This window comes from Lactuca sativa, chromosome 5 (assembly GCF_002870075.4).
Source record: "Lactuca sativa cultivar Salinas chromosome 5, Lsat_Salinas_v11, whole genome shotgun sequence".
NCBI lineage: Eukaryota > Viridiplantae > Streptophyta > Magnoliopsida > Asterales > Asteraceae > Lactuca > Lactuca sativa.
This window is the reverse complement of record NC_056627.2, coordinates 278591068-278605151: the sequence shown is the minus strand read 5'-3', so window position 1 is coordinate 278605151 and position 14084 is coordinate 278591068.

Genomic DNA, 14084 nt, shown 5'->3' with positions numbered 1-14084 from the left:
GATTAGGGTTTCTCACAGCTCTCTAAGGGTGAAGGAGGCGAGTTTGGGGCACATAACATTGCTTAAATAGTGAGCAACCCGGGGATTTAGGGTTTCTTCCTGGCAGGCAGACTCGCCGAGTCCCGAATACGGACTCGCCGAGTCGCCGACTAACACGTGCTCGAAAACTCGACCCTACTCGACGAGTCAGGCCATAGACTCGCCGAGTCCCTCAATAAAACTTCTAAATAAATGCCACAGGAACAACATACCAGAGATGGGGCGTTACAATAACATTTAGCACATAAAGTGTTTTAGGCAACTTTCTTAAAATAAACTAGTGCTCGTGTCTAAAACATAACAGACACACATCTCAAAATTTCACTTAGCATTCTAAGTTTAAGTCTAGAAATCCTACAAATTCCTAGTTCGCTTAAACTAATGCTCTGATACCAACTGTGACATCCCCAAAATCTCAGCCAGAAAAGACCGATTTTCATTTATGCTTTTAAAATAATTTCAAAGTAAATCCTTTTGATTTGAAAGAGTTGCGGAATTTGTTCCCGAAAACAAAATGTGATAGAACAATGTTTACCAAAGCATTTCATAAAAGAAATGTATTTTCATTATATAATCAAAACTCAGGATGTCATGTTCAGATACAGACCATAAAGCATAAACGATAACATTACAAGTCATTTAACAAATATAAACATATACAGACTTGTAAACAAAACAACTTGATGGTTCATCCATCCTATGCCCTTGTGCCACTTCCTGTAATACAAATAAAACTGAGTGGGTCAGGCTTGGGAGCCTGGTGAGCATATAGGGTTTTCAACCCACAATAATTAATTATACTTAATTCCACCAACCAACAATAACCCAATTACCCGTTCCCGTTATTCTCACTTTACATCCCTAAGGCAACTGACATAAGGGACCTAGTCTAAGAATATTTCATCGGAGCGACAACACATGCTTCGGGGGTTCCTCAACAATATAAGTCAAATAAGGCAACCACGAGGGGGATGGAGTACAGCGAATGAACACCCAAGTTCATTAACACCTACAGGTGGCGAGCCTGCTAGTGTTCCACATGACTGTCTAGAAAAGTCTGTGGTCGTCATCTAAACTCTGCTAGATGACTGAATCAAAAGAACAACGAGGCCTCTCATCTGTTTATTACACACCAACTATCTACCCATGTTCTACCCAACATATTAGTAGATAAAAATATACATTTTTATACATAGTTTAAAAACCTGTATAGCATGATTTAATCAATACATATTCCACACAACAGATGAGGCACACACACATAACACGTATTTCATAGAAAACGAATCAGATCCATGAGATAAAAGAGAGTGAATATACATTCACACATATAACACAAAATATACACATAACACGTATTTCGTATAAAATACTTCATAATTATGCGTTAGAAGAAAGTAACCACACACTCACGCATATAAACAACAATATACTTAATACACTCAAATCATACTTGTATTATTATCGTGTTTATGAAAGGAAGTATACACTCACTTGATCAGAAGATGATCGGATAGCACTACGGCTTACAGAAGTAGTAATCCTCAGCAGATCTGGAAGATCTCTACAAAAATCGAACTTCTCGCGGGCAGAGCTTCGGCTCGGGAATCGCACTTCTCGGGATCCCAGGAGCGTGAAACTTCCTTCTTAATTTGGATATGAGATCCGTGGTGTCGGGATGGATTCGGGGGTTTACCCGGAACCCTCGCATCCTATTTATAGGAGGCTGGAGCCTCGGAGTACGCTGGGCGTACAGCAGTACGCGGGGCGTACGCGTCCGAATCGTCATGGCATGCTTCATCCAAAGAACTCGAGTGCGAGGTGCGTCATGCTTCACGGTACGCTGGGCGTACTTCGGATCAGATCGGTGACTCCTTCGGATATACATCCGAATTAAAGATTAAATTTAAATACAAATTATTTAATAAACTTCGGAAATTCATATCTTCTTCATACGAACTCCGTTTTCAACGTTCTTTATATGCACGCGTAGGTGAGAGTACGCTCTACAACTCTCGTTTAGACTCCGTCGGCTAATTTTGACTTTATTTTTATTAATTATTTTTAGTAGGCCGGGACAGAAAAACTTCGTTATAAATTCATAACTTCTTCGTTTGACGTCCGTTCTCGCCTAACTTTTCATCGCTTCGATACCAACAACGAAATCTTCGATTCTCGTTTAGATTGATTTGACTAAAAACCACTCGATCTCAAATCGAGTATTTCGGGCTGCATACTGCTAAGTCGAAACTTCAATAAATCATAACTTCCTCATACGAAGTCGGATTTGGGCGTTATTTATATATATATATATATATATATATATATATATATATATATATATATATATATATATATATATATATATATATATATATATCCGGAAACCTCGTTTCAACTACTACAACATTATCCAAAGATATCAAGTTTATTTTACACTTAAATCTTGACGCTTATTTTTATTCTTAATTAATCAAACCACATAATTAAGCAATTAAGCACAAAACACATAATACTCAAATAATACACTCTTATTATTTCAAAACGGGTTACAAAGGTTAACCTAGACTATTACATCACCGAAAATGCCTAGCCTGGAAACACGGGCGTTACAAATCGACTCTATCCTAAGTCCACAACCAAACAAGGAACATGAAGTAAGTCTAAGTTGGCTATTCTAAGGCTATTCAATCCCAACCATATACATCTAATCAACATCTACATAGCAATCACAAAAATCAAGTAACATATACAGGCAACTACCTTTATCACAAGGCAATACCGAACTTAGACACTTGTATCCAACAGTTTCTAAAAGAACCTTATCCACTAGCATGCTTTTCTAACAATCCATGTATTAGCAAAATCAAAACTCAACAAACATAACAAGTATGCTTATTTTGGGAACCACTTTCTTGTTCGGGCTCTTGGTGACTGTACACACCGAGTCTTCCTGTAAAAACCAAAGTTAAGTCAAGGTCCATGTTCCCGATCCTAAGTCAACAATTAAACAAGAACATGACAAGAGACCGAGACTACGTTCCTAACACAACCCTTTTATTATAAGTTCTTTAAAAAAATGTTTTGTGAAAACTCTCGGACCCTAGTTTGAGATTGGATTCACACAAGTGTTCCTCCATTTTGCTCAAACCAAGGCTCTGATACCAACTGTAACATCCCATTTTCATAACCAAAGATTTTCATTTTATTAAAGTAAAGCTTCCTAATTATAAATCCAATATGAAGAAAAACGTTTATTCCAAAGAAATTTATTGAAAATCAAAGTAATATTAAAACGCAGAATCTTCCTTATTGCTGATGAATGTGTTTAGTCATGCCTTCAGCTTCCCATGACGACCGACGATACCTGAAACAATAAACAACTGGGTAAGCACAAAGCTTAGTGAGCTTCCCCCAAAATACCCCATACGATAAACATAAAAGCATGCATAACTGCCCACAACCATCAGGCTGGAATACCCATGGTTTGTTGGCCTACCGCCTCAACCCAACCGCTCTTCCCGAACCTTTATGCCTACGGCTTACAGCCGACCCGCACTGGGTATTTTGGCCTACATCACAAAGCAGGACCACCACAACCCACTAACACCTTGTGTCGACATATAAACAATCAAGGATCAAGCATGTACATAATATAGGAAAACATCAATCATACATCTCACTACCGCCTACTAGTTCTCTCAAAGCACACTGTCCCGTTACCAGCTAACCTAGAGCCACAACCAAACAAAGAACAAGCAAGAAAGCCTATACCAAGAGTTCTTAGGTTGTCTTACATGACTACATACAGTCACTAGGGCACTCCACTAGATGATAACCAACAAGTACAGGTGGACATACAGATCTACAGATCACTAACACATAGCAACATCCTATATCTCATGATACAAAAATAACAAATTACTACAACACAGAAACATCTTATATACAATGATATAGATGTAACAGATCACTACATCATAGAAACATACTAAATACCAATAATCTAAGGAATACATAACCGTATATACTCAGAGGTGAAATAGATACCAATACAAGTGATCCTACTCTAGAGCCACAACCAAACAAGGAACATGCAAGATAACCTAGATCAAGAGTCTGTAGTCTATCCTAAATAACTATATACAGTCCATATGACATCCCTCTACTAAAAGATAATGAAACTAGTAGGCCGACATTGGGGCCTTCGACCCACGGGTATAGTGAGGCAAAACTCGCATGAAATGAAGAAACTAAAAAAACTGAGATGCGTTCCCCTTTCTACACTGAGTGCTCCTGCAAATCGGCTAATCACCAAAACCAAGTAAAATCTTAATTAACAGTAAAAAACCCTCAAGTTTGACCTAAAGTCAAACTTGGTCAAAAGTCAACGATCAACAAAAGTCAACAAAGTCAAAGTTCATGGCAGCTGCGTACACCCACCGTACGCGACCTGATCTTATTTCTCCATTAAGTACTTTATCACTTAAGACATGTCATCCAGAGCTTAGAGCTAGACTCAAACCATCAACTTAAGTCATAAATTTTCCACCTTTATGACATTTCATGGCTAGAAAAGGTTCAAAAGCCAAAACCCTAACTTATTAATCCATTAAGACATCATAAGTCTTGCATAAAAGGGATAGACGAACCAAGATCACATTTTTATAGTTCCTAATAGCTTCATAATGGATAAAGTTTCCAACTTTATCCATTAGAGTGGTCCCAGCAAATAAGATCTAGTATTTAGGTCTTAATGGGACCAAAAGTGCATCATTTTTAACGTAATCCATTAAGTCTAAGTCTCTAAACTTCAGATTTGAATCAATATGATGTTTAGATGGATAAAGTTTCCAACTTTATCCATAACAAGGTCATAAACTTTCAAGATCTAAACTTTATGCACTTAAAGTGACCAAAAGCTCATAACACCCAAAACTAGCTAGAGCTAACAATTACATCATGAAGATTCAAACTTTATACCTCTAAAAGAAAGATCAAGGTTAACAAGGTCTATATCTACAAGCCCTAATGCAACCAACACTTCTACAATGAACTCCTTCTTCTCCAAGATGCACCAAGAACAATCCAAAGCACTTAAAAACACCTTCTTTTTTCTCACAAGGCTCAAACTAGGGTTAGGGTTTCAAGGGAAGACACTGAAGGGGTGGAGGCAGAGATAGGAAATGGTGTGGGGGGAGTTAAGGAGCTTAAATGTAGTTCACTAAAATGTAGTTCTTTAAGCTCTTGGAAATACTCTAAAAGTCAGATCTTAGAGAGAGAGAGAGAGAGAAAGAAAGAGAGAAGTAATGGAGTTGGGGGTGAGAAGTGGATAAGGGGCGAAATGCTATTTATAGGTGGATTTTGGGGACGCATGTTGTGCGCTTCTGCAACGTCTCTCCTATATCCTGCTACTACGTGTCCCAATTCTGGTGGTCCGCGTCCAATCTTCTAGAAGTGTGCATCGCGCGCTCTACGCTACACAAAACACATATTTTTTAAATCCCGTAACTTCTTCATATGAACTTCGTTTTCGAAATTCTTTATATCTATCCATAGCCATCGATGAGTATTACAACTTTCATGTAGACTCCGTCAGCTAGTTCTCACTTTATTTTTAATTTATTATTTGTAGAAGGCTTATACTACTGAACTATGTATAAAATTCATATCTTTTATATGACATTTGTGTTGATTTTTGAGCATTCTAACACTCCTAAGTGTACATGCAACCCTAAATATCTTGGATCTTTGTTTTCTCTATTATACATGCAAATATGAAGTTTCCAAGATATTACCCTATACTAGCATACAAATATCATATACTTGAGTAATATAACAAGTTAGAATACATACCTTTTAATGAAGCTTGAAGTCTAGAACTTTAAGAGCTTAGCCCCAATAGTGTGGAAGCCTCAAGTGGAATCACAAATCACCAAAACACCTTGGAAAACCTTTAGAAAATATGGAAACTTGGCTCACACTTATGAAATCGGTTATTGCCCTCTTTAGTGTATCTACACTAGCCACTAGCACAATTTCATGAACCATAGGACCCTTTATATAGTGTGGAGGATTAGGGTTAAACCCTAATACCCATGACCTTTCATTTCCTAGGATCCATGGGTTAAAGCTCCATGGACTATCCATGATAGCTTAGCCCAACCTAAATGAACTTGACCCACTACATATATATCTAAAAGTCCATATTTAATTATTTCCTTTTGATCACTTAAGTAATTATAAATTAACTATTGATCAATACTAATTTGTGACAACCCGAAATTTATTCCGTCATTTTTAACCCATCCTACCGTTAATAAGCCTCGCTTTATTAACTGTCTGTTAACATTTTGGAAGATGTTAATTAATTTGGGACTTTTATAATGAATTTGTAAGGGTTGAAACAAATTAGAAACACCCCAACATTCCCTTGAAAGTTTTAGTTTCAACCAAGTCAAAATACGACCATTTAATCGGGTGCGACCAAAAGCCCCGTTTAACGTCAGTATCGGGTAGATTTCCACTGAGCCACAAGCTCAACCCATATATGAGGGGGAGTGGAATCCATTCACACTCTTTCCACTCTCTCTTTACAACTTGTTTTCGAGCCAAAAACGCCCATTCCGAGCTCCAAACTAGTAAGTAATCTATCCTAACTTGTTGTGTAGCTTAGTTAACATACAAATTCGTGTTTATGACATCAAATAGGGGCAAATCCATGTGTTTACGGCCCAAGAACATTCTTGGACCGTGAACACCCTTAAGTGGGGGTTTTAAGCCCCAAAACCCCTCTAAACTACCCCTAGGGCTTAGATATGACTTGTAGACTTACACCTTCGAGCTTAGAGCACTAAAACCTTGCATTTCGGAGAGTAAACATGAGTTTATGGCGCAAGAACACTCTTGGACCGTAAACCCCTATTCAAGGGTCGTGAACATCTTTTAAGGTGTTAGAAATGCCCTCAAACACCTCCTATGGCCTTGGAAAATGTCTAGAAGCAACCACCATCGAAGTAAAGGCATTAAACATCAAAAAATCATTGGACATAGGAGTTTATGGCTGTAAACCCCCCTAGGATTGGTCCATGGGCTGTAAACTCCCAAAAGGTGGCCAAATGATGCCCTAACACCCCTATTTGACTTGGAATAATGCTTAGAACTTTATACTCTATCATTTAAGGCTTAGATCTATGAAGGAAATGAACAAGTGAGAGTTTATGGTCTTAAACTCCTTGTTTAGGGCCGTGAACTCCTTAAATGGTCCATTTGTTTCCTTAAACCCATTCATATGCCTTATATTTGGACCTAGCCTAATTCTATGAGTGAGATAAGACCATTTAGCATCCTAGAACACCCCCACCACGAGTTTATGACCGTAAACTCATGGGGAGTTGGTCTTAGGGCCATGAAATCTATAAAGAGTTTACTCTTGAAGAGTAAACTCCCTATCTAGGCCATACACTCCCTTAGATGTTACCCGAGACACTCCTAGCACTTAACCAAAGTGTTTTCCGCACTTTAGGATGCGTATACGTGTTTAATTAGTATTATATTTACTAATTGTATGTAAACATATGTCATCATATGTTAATAGGTCACTACGTGTGTTCAAGTCTTTATTTGACACCGAGCAGCCAACCGGCACCTTCTTCCGGTCCACTTACAACAGGTGAGTTCATACCCCTGAATTAACCTTTTAAATGTTTTTACATGCGTTTATGGGGGGGATTACAAGTTAAACATGCTAGTTATAATATCAATCATATGTGATTAATAACCCGCATGCACAAGGATTTATTACACTTTCAGTTGTTTTACCAAGTATAATACTATAGGTGGTTTTTCCAAAACGTTTTTACTTGTTTACACCTTTTCTTAAATTGTCTCTCGCGCTGTATGTTTTACTTCAAAACCAGTTACAACAGTATTTTAAACAAAGGTTTTCTTTACCTATATTGTTTTATCAAAACTACATTCAAAACTTGTTTATGAAAGGTTTTCAAAGGATTTCCAAAGGTCTTCAAGCTTATTTTACAAAAGGATAACAAGTCACAATTTTCTTAAGTTTAAAGGTTTTCCAAAGTTTTCATCAAAGTTTTCTTCTATGCTTCTATACTTCTGCTTCGTTAAATGCTTCTGCTTTGTTAAATGCTACTACTTCGTTAAAACGCTTCTACTTCGTTAAACGCTTCTACTTCGTTAAATCAATTCCTGTACTTGTATAGTTATATAAATACTGTTTAAAGGACTTAGGAAGGCTAGTTCGCCCTATTTCCTTTTCCTCGTTTGGATGTGGTCTGGTGGGATCGGATATCCGTCCGAAGGTCGTTTAATCATTAATTATATATTATGTATACATGTATAGACATAAAGGTTTACATCGACCAGTTCATTTCCCTTGGGTAGCAAGGGCATGCTCCTACTCGTCGCTCATAGATCAGAGACACTAGTAACTATTATAGGAATAGTTAGGAAGCTCTATTTACTCTTTCTAGTACGCGAATTCCAAAGGAGTCAGTTCAGTTGTGAGTCTCTATCGTTAGTCTAGTACCTACATCAGAATTCACTATACGAGATGCATCTTCAAGACACGGATCTCCCCGTCGTCAAGTTGGTAACCAGACTCTCCTGTGGGGAGAGCGGACATTGTGTGTATAGATCTATACGGGACTAACACTCCCACACCCTGACTGCTAGCTACAGTCAACGGCCTACCAAGCCAAGGGGTGAAAAATGTCATATTTATTCCGATGCTTGCAGGGCGTCAAGTACTCTAGTGTCAATCAGTATGGTTACGAGTATCTCCATGTTTAACTTATAATTCATGGCCTTAAGGTAACGAGAATTAACACTATATTCAGGAAACAACACTCTTAGAATTACTCTTTGTTTTAGACCTTGCTAGCTGTATCTTTCATTTGATACTGTCTGGGGTCTGTGTTTCCTTTTGTTAGACTGAGTCAGGCGTATTATTCATTCGATACTCTCCTGAAGTCTATGATTTCTTTTGCCTTAGTCAACAGAGTTTTTTGCTGAGGCATATGTTATTTTCCCCTGGTATTTTACTAGTAGTATTCTCCTACTTTCTTTAAAGTCAAATACCGTATTTTGGGTAATGATAGTATTTCAGGGAAAATTTCTCTTTAAAACATAACACTGTCGAGTCTTGGTAGAAGACTGCTTTTAATTAGAAAATATAGGATTTTCTGGAAAGGACGCTAATACACCGTAGATTCTAAACAACTACTTTTTATAAAGTTATTTTGAATAAAATGCTTACTTACAAAAATGACACTAAATGCTTATGAACTCACCAACATTTATAAAAATGCTGATACTCACTTTCAAAATAACTTGTATTCTCAGGTCAGCAATAGACAGGTACATCCCAGGAGCTTTTGTGGACACAACCTAGTACCAAGCTGCACCTATATTATTACTTGTATTACTTTGATGTTGCTATGAAATGTAACTTATGTAAAACTATTACTATTAATGCAATGGTTGTTGTAATTTGATTACTATACTGCATATGTTGTGATACTTGACATGACGTCATCCACCCTAGAACGTTTCCGCCGTTCCGGTTTTGGGGTGTGAAATAATTAAATAATATGATTGCATACTAATATATTAGAACTTATAATATATTAATATAAATCATAAATATACTATTCTCAAAAGACTAACCATATAAATTGTGTCTGTGAAGTGCAACCCAAATGGACCATGCCGAGTCGGGTCAAGTACATACCAAATATAGTTATGGACTTAGACATTAATCCAACAGTCTCCCACTTGGATAAGTCTAAAACTATTATTGAGTATGACTTCAAAATCTAAATGGTAACCGTAGCTCTTAAAGCCGCTGTCGAACTCTGACCTTGTCAACGAACTCTGACCTTTGTCAATGACTTGTCCATTAGATAAGGGATCATATATTCCTCCATTCTAGATATCATATGGACTGAGACATGGATTATAAATCATTCTCTCTGTCCATTTGTTGTTTCCTGATTTCCGATTCATGACGACTGACTGATTGAACATATCAAATCAGTCCTGGCTTGGCGAAGCACTCACATGTGTCATCATTAAATCATCGAGGGGCCCACAGATATCGCTTTTATCCCGAAGGTAAAAGGAATGGATAAACTTCGACTCATATGGCTTGTTCTACTAATTGTTAAATCATACACAAAGGCACGTTTTATAACATCGAGTTACCAATGCGTTTTCATACAATCAATGTATAACCAACTCATAGTAACAACTCATATCTCTAGGTTTGAAGAATATAAGATATTATCTTCTCATGATAAAATCCATGAAGTGATTCAAATGAGCGTGGGTTGAATCCAATACTCAGAACTTATGAGCACTCATGAGTGTTGTAGCACAACTTTGTCCACCAACTTGGACCTCTACAAGCCAACTCATGACAGTCTTGATTCATATCTACTTCCAATATATGACCGACTGTGGATGGTTTGAATAACTTAGTCATTCCGGAAGAATAAGCTAGTTATTATGGAAGTCAAAACATGCAAAGTGAAACACAAGAATAAATGAATCTAATATGGTATCAAAACCTATGAATATAAATAAAACACTTTCTATTTATCACCATACTGATTACTCATTATTCATTGTTTCGGTTTTATCAACTTTATACTTGAATTAAAACACAAAGTGTACCATGCTCCAAGCATGTACACTATGTTTTTTCTAAACAATAGCTTTGCCATACACCAAGTATGAACTCTATGTTTGTCTATGATCCTTTTCTTTGTGAACTTAGATCAATTGAACATAATTTCAATGATTCTCATTTCACATTCCCAATTCCTTACTGCAAATGCAAGAATTCCAAACTCATGCCATTTACTGAAATCTGTTAGATTCTAAACTTATATGCATTGATCCTCTTGTAATGATTATGCACAAAGTCACAAAGACTTTACAACAAACATTACACAACATTCCAAAGGAGATCAACTCCTTGGAAACATCCTTCTTGCATTAAGTTTCTTAATCTTACACAGATTTATTGAACAACTTCCACCTTCCCATATTCCCATTTTAACTATCACTTCTGAACAAGAGTTGCCTCTTTTCAGAATATGTCAATATGGTCCTTCTGAAAATTAACATTATACTTCCAACTGTCTCTGAGCAACCAATCTTTGGTAAACCTTAGATTGTCCTTGACAATTGCTTAATCATTTTATTCATATCCAATTCTAGACCTTTTCCCTTCTTAATCCCCCAGGCATTTGGAAATTTTTTAGAAAGGATGAATATTATAGCACATGCAATCGATCCTATATCTGAAGCATATGGGACACGATTCATGATGTCTCACATAAAGACATGATACTAGACGAGCCCATTTGCTACAATATTTCTATTTGCCAAGTTCTCATAATTCAGATTATGAAAAGGGATGTCGTAATCATAATCGAATTTTAGAACGCAAATAATAGACCCATATATAGAATTTCCTTATGTTGAGCCATTCCAACACAAAATTCATATATATATCCTTGACTAAAGATGATTAAAACCTCAATCTAAGCTTATAGATTTGAGATTAAGTATAATTTCCTCTCCCTTAATTACAGCAAAACAACTTTTCAACCCCTGCAACTCCATGAATTGAAACTTTTGTTTTCTATAATTAAAATTGCTAACAGGCAACCTTTATCATAATTATCATGCTCCCACTAACATGATGATTATTAGCAATAACACTTATGCTCCCACTAGCTTTGACATGTACTCAGAAATCAGCTGGACTTCTAGAAATCAATACTTTATTGACTTTCTTACCAAAGTTCAGATTTCTGAGACAAGATTGCTTTGATAAGACTTTATCAAAATCATACACCTTATCTTAGATAGCTCACAAGTGTGTCTAAACAATTTCAGAACTATGAAAAGGGATGTCGTAATCATAGTCCCAATTGTTTAGACCTTTCGCAATCTGCTTCAAATCTACTTGGTGGAAGTGTTTCCTCACCATCATTTTCATGAATCGGAGAGAAACCTTATGACCCTTAAATTTTATGGTGTATGTGTTCTTATCCATGTGAATTGTCAAAATCATAGTTACAAGACAAGGATAATGACAAATCCAAACTCATATGGACTGAATTCAATCTTATTTTCTTGCCACCTGGCAGCTCAAGGGCCTGCCATTACTTCCAAGTTGTTATGCAACCAATTGAGAACTCTAAGAACTCATATGAAAATCCAACTTTGAATGGAATAGGCATAGAAATAGAAATATGTCAACATGATAGGTTATAAACCTCACGTTGTGTGCTAATGTTAAACTACAAGTTTTTATTCTTGATTAGATCTTGAAATTCTTCCAGGATCTTTAAGACTCCCACTATCCTCTTGACACTTAAGAATCACTTGCCAAATATTCAAGAGATAGTTTGGATTCTTTATCAAGACAAACACTTCACACAATTGGTCTTAGTTGGTCTTTGTTTTATCCAAAACATCACAACTTACCAATTTCAAATGTACAAGAGTAGGATACTTTTACTATTACATTTGACAAGTGTTATAAAACTATCTTTAAGATATGTCACTCAAGTTACAATCTTGGAGTATGACTCTAAGAGTTATTTTTGGAATGAAGTATGACTCATCTTCTTGATTTAACCATTTCAACAATTCATGATTCCTCTTCTTAGTCATAAGAATGAGCTAAGATTTCCTTAGAGGACTAATTGTGATATGATTTCTAAATCATTAAGATGATCACAAAACTTGATATTAAAGTACTCTCCCATCTTTTCAGATTTGAGAAACTTTTATCCTTCTGCCTAATTTGATTCTTCTCATTCGTTCTGCCATACATCAAAATTATTCCAATGTATTAGAATTACACTTAAACTTGTAAGTGTAACCATATTTACTAAAATTTAGTAAATCATGACGAATAGTCTTATAGATCTTTTGTGGTGGACTTGATCAGTGCACAAGAATGTGTACTCGATCCCTTAGTCCTTCACTTGACTCACATATAAATGTGAACAATGAACTAGTCTTATTTTTCCAAAGCTGAAAGTTCTCATTCATCATACTGTATAACTTGTATGATTCCAAGTTTCTATCCAACTGAAACTTGGGTGATGAGAATCTTTCTTTGTTTGGTAAATTTAGACACTACCACAAATGAAAGAATCAAATCCACTTTCCAATATTGCTATTAATGGAATCATATAAACAACAATTTTTCACAAATGCCATTGTAAGGATACTTAGAATAAATAAAACCAAAAATTTTATTTTAAAAATTTGTGGAAAACTTATCCTTACAACGCAAAAGCATATGAAAAACTTGTTGTTATCTATTCCTTAGCAATATTACATAACTCCTAAGTAACAGCTCAAAATTCTGATCACCGAACCATGTGATCGAAATCCATCTTCGCGGTCAAAATCAGCGTATACTTCCTTCTTCACTTTTTCTTTGATTCTTAAAACATCAATATGTGACCCAGTCACATCATGTAATAAGAATCTCAGAATAGAAACTTAACAGAGTTTGATAGTGGAATTTACCTAAAGATCATTCAGGTAAATTTGGCAGCTTCGTAACCAATGCCCCTTACCATGTACCATTGTCAATGTCCATGGAAGTTTGGGAAGTTGATCTTCTAATCAAATTTGATTTACTAGTCCTCCTAATCATTGCTGATTTAGAAGCACCAAGCAAATAGATAAGATCATTAAGGGTCATGTCATAGTCTATTCCATAGTAGTCCCAAAGGAACTCACTATGTGACATAGAAAGTGATTGAACATCCAACTTTCTCAAGACTTTGACCCCCAACTCTCTCGCCTTGTCAAGATGTGACTTTATCTCCAAGATGTGAGCACACATAGACTTTGCTTGCCAATAGGGCTTGAGTGACCTTGAACTTGTGGGTTAGGGAGAATAATTGGAGGAGATGGATGAAGTGAAGTTCCAAGAGATTTGTGAAGATCGTAGATTTCTGAATCATACAACTTTTGGGAGA